The 9,324-nt window shown below is 42.6% G+C and overlaps 1 non-coding gene across 1 annotated transcript; it reads left to right on the top strand.

The window, feature by feature from the left end:
- Positions 1-752: 752 nt before the first annotated feature.
- TRNAT-CGU (transfer RNA threonine (anticodon CGU)) lies at positions 753-824 on the top strand. Its single transcript has one exon. It is a non-coding gene; the product is annotated as a tRNA-Thr (tRNA).
- The last annotated feature ends 8,500 nt before the right edge of the window (positions 825-9,324 follow it).

Below are 9,324 nucleotides of genomic sequence, written 5' to 3' on the forward strand. Positions count from 1 at the left end.
TTAAATGTTTTGTTTAACCTGGATATGAGTGTTTCTTTCACTGACTGCAGTGTGCGCTTTCTGTAAAGTGAATTATATGGCACACCATGATGTATTAATATATGTGTGACAGTGTGCTCCAAAGTGCACCACCAAAGTGCTACACCCTTAAAAATGCATGTGATTTCACAACATGTCAGGCGCCTTAGACTGGTCTTGCCCCTTGCCCTCTAACTAGACCTGCAAGGCTAGAGCATACCTTCTCTTCACCAATCAAGCCTGCACCAGGGCAACTATGAAGGACAAATAAAAACGTCCATAAACCCAAAACAAAAAGGCCTATCAACCCTGTTGGAAGACCCTGGCCTGCACCCCGACTCTTCCCTTTCCGCCTGTCCTCGTTCGTTCCTTGAACTTTGAAGAGGCTAGAAAACCCCTTTTGGTTGCAACAATAATTAATTAATTTAACTGGATCTGTCAGTCCTGGAATAATAATGTGTTTATGAAGATCATGGTGGAGGTGAATTGTTAGAGTTTTGTAGGATGTCTCAGGTTAATATATGAGCAAGAAATGCAAAGATGTAAACCGCTACTGGGTTAGGAGAACAAGCGCCTCACTTTAATTTTCGCGGCGCACTTGTTATTATCTTGATAACGCTTGGTCCCTGGGGAGAAGACCAAAGGCACCCGCTGCGTCCACGGATAATGGTACTTTATGAGCTTTAAGCCGTTGTGAAATCTGACTTTGCTCGGTCAAGCAAACTAACAACGGCGGCGTGGTGGCCAAGTGGTAAGGCGTCGGTCTCGTAAACCGAAGATCACGGGTTCGAACCCCGTCCATTCCTTAAAAAGTTACGTTTTAAATGGCTGACATTGTACCTGTTGCCTAATCCCTGTGCTCGAATTGGGACACATCTGGCAGCCGAAACGGATACGCTCAGTTTACAAATCGAACAAATATAAAGGAGTCCCGTGAATATGTACAAACTGAAGGCAGTGTCTTCACCCGGAAGCTGCGTTTGTCTAAAACGCCAGTCTAAAACTGTGTTTCGTGGAGAATATTTAAATGCTTCATGTTATGCTCCTGAACTTTAAGGCAAACCATTTCTGAGCCTGTTTTTGTGAAAATGCCTAGGTGTTAAAAATAGGTCAAATGAATTTGGACTTTTTGCGGGTTGTATTAAACTGTACAAAAACAGTAGCAGATTGACAAAGAGTTTGCACCATGGCAAATCAACGCTTATTTTGAGCCGCACCCGCACTTAATTGTCAACACCAGAATTTATAGCAGTCTGCCACATGGTGGTGCTGTTTGTCTTACATAGAGACGAGCACAACAACCATTGAAAATTAATTCAATATACCTTAAAATAGCATATTCCTGCCTTGCAAGTGCTTTGAGGACCTGGAATAGTCTGAATTGTCACACTAAGAGAAGTGTGATGCTTAGTAGTTGTGTTGGGAATGATATTGACAGGACAGGCAGCAGCAATGGGCCGTAGGTCCCGAGTACAGGTGAGCACAGGAGCAGTAGCACAGAAGAATGCACTAGGAGGCACACACTGAGAGCAGCACATCGGGACAAAAGGGGAGATACACAGGTTATTAAATTGAAAAGCATGCCGGAAGAGGCAAGCATTTTGTCATAAATCAGACAGCATAACACAATATATAGTAATTGTACAGCTATTCAATACCTAGCAATACAATACATAGGATAATGTGCTGCATACCTAAACGCTTATAAGGTCCCAAAGGCGAGACCTATTGGCTATGCCAATGCTTGTTATTCACTGTTGTGAGGCTATCTCTGCCATACGCTAACACTGGGTTACCTTATTACACGTATTAAGCGATAACTTCAGTTTGGGACTAGAGAGAGAAATGTTGTTTCCACTGAAATGAATTGTAATTTAACATACTATTTAATGGTAAAGTTGGATTTTACATTAGTATTCTGAAATTTCCACTTTTAAAAAGTTAAAACAACAAAAAAATGGATGGAATGTTTGAATTAATTTCATCTACTGGTAATTGCTTGGGGATGCATCCCGATCCATCACTTTTCGCCCACTGTGCCACCTCAGTTTGGACACAGCCAGTTATTGCTTGGTACCAGTAGCACAGTGAGCCATATCTGGGCATATCTGGCACACTTAGGGTCTCAAATGCAAAAACAACAAGGTCATGGCTGTAAATTGATCTCAACAACTGCCAATCACTTAGGCCACTTCCCAATCCATTATTTTTCTCCCACTATGCCAACTCAATTTGGACCAAGCCATAAGAACATCAGTCAGTCAATCAAGTCTAATGGCACAGTGATGCAGTCCAAGTACTTTCCAGTAGCTGAGATTAATGCAAGCATTCCAGCCATCACTTTTTTACCTACTTAGAAGTGTCGATCTAAGTGGGAGGGTATGCCCAAGCATCGGTCCCATGCACACTGTGACACTGGAACCAAGTTGTATCTTGCTGATGAGCCCTAAGCAGGGCAAAACCGGTTCAGGGCGCTTGTGTTCCGATTCAGGGAGGACCTGGTTTGGCAGTATGGGCTGGACTGTTTCCATTGGAGCAGGGTCAAAACTGATTTGCAGATAGCTGGGTCCAAATTTTGGTGGCATGGTGTGCAGAATTATGATAGATTCGGATGCGTCCTGAGTAATTACCAGTGATTGAGATTAATTCAAGCATCCCATCGATCACTTTTTTGTATACTTTTAAAAAGTTTGCATTTTTCTTCCGACATTGACCATCCACGACGACCACCACCATTAAGCTCCAGTGAGACCTACACATAATGCCAACAACCTGAGTTGACCCCCAACACAACGCTCCAGTGATGCCTGCCAGTTTGCAACAAACTAGCAACCATCCATGATGCCCGACCTGCTCCTTGTCCCGACAATGACCTCCTCGTGGTCCATGCCAATGTGAACAGCAGCTACTTGCTTGGAGTTGAGAAGGTAACTTCAGCACTATTGCATAAACACTTTACACTTTGCCTCTAAGTTGAGCCTCACTGCTTTTGTGCCAAGCTACCAGAGGGTTAAGCACAGGTTTATTTAGTGACTTTTGCGGTTCATCCTGACAAGGCCTGAGTTTATTATTTGAGTAGGGCTTCCACCCCTCTCAACTAATAATCCAATTTCTTAAAGCGATTGACCACTGTTAGGATGCAGGGTCCAGGTTCAGTCCAGTGCAAAGTTTTACCTTCTGACTTTGAAACATTTTTGGATGTTGAAGATCCTCAATGGAGCAAGGCAGCAGACTATGGCTGAAATGGGTTTCACGAGGCCACAAAGCTGTCAGATGAAGTCCTGATGAAGCCGTTCACTTTTGTCAGGAAAGCTTTGCACAGCAGAAATTCAAACTTTGCACCCAGTAAAGGGCCCTCACAAGCCAGATACATTCAGTGTCTTTTTTGGAAGTCAAAGATCTTTCAGCTGGCCAAACCGCCAAGTTGAATCCAACTGGTGATGCAATGTCAGCGGCTGCTGTTCAGCGGCAGTCTGAGGGAAGATGTTGTAAATGGTTTCTCTTGCAACATGTCTACTGTTTATCCATATACCTTTCTCTATGTTTCCTCCCTCCCACCCATCCATAATACCTGCGTGTATTCTCTATTCCATGGCCATGTTCCATAGTAGTCAGTTGGGAGTTTGATCAGCAGGCGTTGGGTTGTTCTTGCTGTGCTCTGCAATAAACTACTCCTATTCATCTACTGAAGTGTCCGGAATAATTCTTCAACAATTTGGCGACGACCCCGGGATAGCAGCTGACCAGACCGCAGACAGCGCTGTTTTTCACTCTATTTCCAGCCACAGCTTCAAGAACAACACTTCGCCAAACGAATCCACCGACATCGAGGTCGCTTTCTCTCTGTCCAGCAACCCTGCTGTCCGCGGAGGAGAACATTTTGGAAGAAATTCCATCAAAACTAAGAGAAAAGTTTGCTGACATCATCAACCTAACCGTGAGTCCAAAGCTGCCAGCGCGTGTAACCCACTACGTGTCTTCGTTTCCGAGCACGTCTCCAAGGTTACCCCTAAGCATCATTAAGCAATGCTCCCCAATCGTTTGCTGCAGCGTCATCTCAAGGTTGCTTAGCTACTGCCTAACAATGCCCTAGTGTGTCATCCACTTGCACGGCCAGTGACAGCGCGCAGAACTACAACGATGTGTTTCACGCAAGCGGCCATCTTAAGTCTATCAATAGTGTCGGCAAATCTCCGCGTCCTCACAAAGAGAATTCAATGCTTCTTCCTTCAGCGTTTCACACAACTCAAATGCGGTGATACGCACACCTGTTTCCTGATCTTAGAAACGTCTCAGTGATACGCTCACTTTCAGCCAGCAGCAGGTATTTTTTTTGGTGCTTATCTTACGATGATACGCACATCTCTCAGTGTTGTGTGACATTTATGTTTATATTTCCCAATTCAATACGTATGGTACATTTACATTACTATACAATCTACAGCTGTAATCTTCAGCAATCAATTATTGTCTGATTTTATCTGCTGCACAATCAACAGTCCACAGTCATGGCACAACAAATAACTGTCACTCTCCCACCACCATTCCTAAACGAACCTGGTACTCCCTCGATACCGTGGGAAGATTGGATCATCATATTTGATAACCTTTTCGAGGCTCTGGACAGTCAGGAATTTTCAGGGAAACGGAAAAAAGCGTTACTTCTTAGCACTTTGGGAAAGGAAGGACAACAAGTGTTTAGATTTCTTCCTCAAGCTTTACAGGCCAACGGGCAGTGCATGCCTGATGAATACAAGGAAGCTATTTGTAGATTGGAGATACGATTTTCCAAAGAGGAAAATCTAGTTATGAATCGATACAAATTTTACACTCATCGCCAACGGAGTGATGAATCAATAGATGATTTTGTTGCTCGCCTAAGAGAACTATCTGTGAAGTGTAAACTTGGAGCCATGAACGATGAACTCATTAGGATTCAGGAAAGGTTATGGGCCGCAAAGAATCGTACATTGAAAGTAGCCATCGACCTGGCCAAAGTAATAGAAGAATCAGAGAGTTGTATGAAAGAAATACAAAAGAAAAACAACACTCAACAAGAAGTGTGTGAGGTCTCTGAGAAAGGTTCTTGTGGTGAAAATGAGTCACCTAATTAGGAATCAGTTGCTGTTGTAAAGAGCAAATTCAGACCAACTAACAAGAAGAATTCCCTTTCAAGCAAGTTTTGCTCACGTTGTGGTAGCAGTGGACACGCGTCAGAAGCTAGATTCTGTTTTGCTTCTAACAAATAATGTCTTAAATGTGGTCAGTTTGGACATTTCTCTAAAATGTGTAAAACCAAAAACGTCCAAAAATAGCAGTCATTCAAGATTCTACGGAAGAAACCAAACAAGAGAAAGACAGATTACTAGCGATTGATGACATTGATGTGGTTTCTGAGGATGATAAGAGGCAAAACAGACCAAAAGCACTTTTTATAATTGATGGTCGTGAAGTGTCCCTCATTCTTGACACAGGCTCCAGATACACCATCATTCCACAATCTTTGCTGGAAGGTCAATGGGGTAGTAAATCCTTATGCAAAAGTGACATCTCTCCAAGAGGTTTTCAGGGCAAAACCATTGACATTTTGGGTTATTTTGAATCTGATATTCTCTTTAAAAACAGATCTATTTATGGTAAAATATATGTCTCTGTTGATGGACCTTCTATACTAGGATGGCTTCATCAATATGATCTTCACATTATCATTAATCCAAGAGCACCCTCTCAGGTCATGGTTGTAGATGAGCACTCCTTAGACGACATATTACGTGAATCTAGTGCAGTATTTAAAGATGAGTTAGGTGAACTGAAAGGCTATTCACATTTTATTCAGTTGAAAAAAAATTGCTTACCCATTCAACACAAACTAAGAAGAATCCCTCTCTCAGTTAGACATGATGTTAAATCCTTGTTAAATGAAATGTTGCAGAGTGGGGTGATTGAGCCAGTTGAAGGCATCCTCATGGGTGTCTCTGGTTGTTATCACGAAGAAATCGGATGGAAAATTGAGGTTCTGTGTTGACTTAAGATCACTCAACAAATGTGTGGTTGCGGATACCTTTTCCTCTACCAAACATTGGAGAATTGGTATCTACCTTGCAGGGTGCTAAGTTCTTCTCCAAATTAGATCTAAAGAGCGCCTACCATCAGATTAAACACCATGATGACTCTAAACACCTCACTGTCTTTATAACCACAGAGGGTACTTTTCAGTTCACGTGACTTACTTTTGGCTTAATTTCAGCAGCCAGTGTGTTTCAACGCATGGTTACATACATTTTCAAAGGAATCCAAAAGGCAGTATTTTTCCAGGATGACATTCTTGTGTTTGGTGACTCTATAGCTGATCACAATCTTGTACTCAAGGATGTTTTGCACAGAATTATGGACGCCGGCCTTACCCTGCATAGTGTTCTTTTCTGGTGCAACAAATAGAGTATCTTGGTTATGAAATATCAGCACTAGGAGTCAAGCCCAAGAAAAATCTTTTGGAAGCTATTCACTCTGCCCCATGTCCTACTGATAAAGATCAGCTTAGGTCGTTTATGGGTTTGATAGAGTACTACTCCAAATTTGTGAAGAATTTCTCAGACAAGACTTTACAACTAAGACTTTTGCTTAAAAAAGGTGTAAAATTTGTGTGGGGTAATGATAAAAATTCTTGTTTCAGTCAGATCAAAAAAGAAATCTGCGAAGCCAACGTCCTAGCTCCATTTGACACAAAGCGTACTTCTGTTGTAATGGTCAACGCTAGTGCTACTGGACTAGGTGCTATCCTTTTGCAGAGACACACCGATGGAGAGCGGGCAATTGGCTTTGCCTCTCGCACCCTCACGTCTTCTGAAGAGAATTATTCTGTTATCAAAAAAGAAGTGCTGGTGGCTGCTTGGGGTATCCAGTATTTCCGCACATATCTGTGGGGCACCAAATTTCTTCTCAAAACAGATCACAAACCCTTAGTTCTCATTTTGTCTCCAGGTGGTGCGGGCAAGGGTTCCCCCTGGTTAGCCAGGTTAGTGGCCAAACTTCAAGAATATCAATATGAGATCTCCCATGTCCAAGGTTGGCGTAATTTTCAAGCAGATTGCCTATCCAGACTTTCAATCAAATGGGAAGATCTTGATGATGTTTCTCTTAATCTGGAACATGAAGAAGAAGCTATTGCTTCAGTTCAAGATGTTTTGGCAGTCAGTGAAGGCACTTTCATACATGATGAATGGTGTAAAGCAATGGTCAATGATCATGTGCTTCAAGAGGTCATTCTTCTGGTTTAATTGGGTTCCAGATGAGAAAGCTGTGTACATATCTCTGCTCGTTCGTTTTTAAAAGTGCGTGATGAATTATCACCTTGTGGGGATAATATTCTCATGTGTGGTGACAAATTTATTCCCCCTTCTAACTTGAGATCAAAATTACTTAACATTGCCCATGAAGGACATCTGGGACAAACTTTGACCCAGCACAGACTTAAAGCTAATTTCTGGTGGCCGGGTATGGACTCCCAGGTGTCTTCATGGATTGAAAAGTGTTCAACATGTAAGGAGGGGGAGAAAAGGCATAAGGTTGCTGTTGGTTCATCCACAGGTCAATTAGCTAGTCCCACAGTATTTGTCTGGATTTTATTGGACCCATTGAAGAGCTACCCCTGTGTCAACGTTTTGCCATTGTATCCATTGATGTTTTTTCTAAATGGCTTACTGTTACTTTTGTCAAGGACATCACCACTGAAAGCACCATAACATTTTTGAAAACGCTCTTTCAAGAAGAGGGTTATCCTAATGTTCTGATCACACACAATGGCACACAACTTGTTTTCCATGACATGTGCTCTTTTCTATCTAGTTGTGGCGTCACACATCATCGTACATCTTTATATAATCCACAGGGTAATGGTTTTTGCAAACGGGTTAACAGACTTGTCAAAGGTACAATTCAGACGGCTTGCTCGAGTGGTGTTTTTGCCCAGGACATGGTTCAAGATATGGTCTGTGCTTATCGCACTACAATACATGGTTCTAACGAAAAGTCACCTTTTGAACTTATGCATGGCAGATTTCCTGTCACAAAGCTTACCGCTTCGTGGATCAAAGAGTGGGTTTCTAAAGGGGGTCATTTTGACTCTTTACCCGTCACCAGTACCAAAATATTTTCTGGCTCGCATAGTTCCAAAGGTGATTATGTCAAAGTAAAACCTGGAAGAATTTCCAAAGCTTTATCTAAATTCAAAGGTCCGTTTTGTGTCAGAGAAGTATTTCCTCATTATGTTGTCTTGACCAATGGTGAAACGTGGAATCTTCGTAGAGTTGCTTTATACCAAAGGAAATCTTCGGTCTGCAGAGATGGAGTTTCCCATGAGTCTCATTATTCCTCTTGCAACAGTGAGAATAGTGGTTACATGTTGTCTACCATGGAAGACTCTCCTTTACTTTCTTCCCCGCTTGGTAGAAGGTGTGCAGGTGGGGGTGATGCTTCTGACTCAAGCAACAGTGCCACTGATTTTTCCAACTTTCAGAATGCACCTCTGGCTACAAATACCAGAATCACAAGGTGCCGTAGACCACCAGCTTACCTGAATGATTACTGTTGCGAATAGTATATTAAGCAAGTTAGTCTAATTTTCAGCATTCTTTTAGGTTCTTTCTTTTTCCTTCCCTAAAGGAGGAAGGTGTGTTGTAAATGGTTTCTCTTGCAACATGTCTACTGTTTATCCATATACATTTCTCTATGTTTCCTCCCTCGCACCCTTCCAGAATACCTGCGTGTATTCTCTATTCCATGTTCATGTTCCATAATAGTCAGTTGGGAGTTTGGTCAGCAGGCGTTGGGTTGTTCTTGCTGTGCTCTGCTTTAAACTTCTCCTATTCATTTACTGAAGTGTCCGGAGTAATTCTTCAACAGAAGACTCCTCACAGATTTTAGAGTTAGGCAGGAGGAGTACACTCTGACATTTATACAAGGGCTTCAGGACGTTAGGGACACCACTTGGGGGTCAGGACTCACTCCCAGGGAAGCCACCTGCAGTGCCCATGGCAAGTCCAGTTGGAACTGGTCAGCTGGGATCCTCCGAAATGTGGGCTTCTTGTAGCTTTAGGTGACCCTGTAGCTTAACATGAAGGGTAGCCAACTAGCCCTTGGAATCTACTCTTCTCTCTTTAATACAAGTTGACCTGGGTCCTCCCCTTGGGGTCTCTCTCCACAGGTTGCAGCAGGTTCAGACTTCTTTCTGAAGTCAGGGTTCAATAGGTGCAGTCCTTCTATCTTCCTCAGGTACAATAGTGTTCTGAAGAAGGTAGCCATTGTTGT

The sequence above is a fragment of the Triturus cristatus genome, chromosome 5_2 (assembly GCF_964204655.1).
Source record: "Triturus cristatus chromosome 5_2, aTriCri1.1, whole genome shotgun sequence".
NCBI classification, from domain to species: domain Eukaryota; kingdom Metazoa; phylum Chordata; class Amphibia; order Caudata; family Salamandridae; genus Triturus; species Triturus cristatus.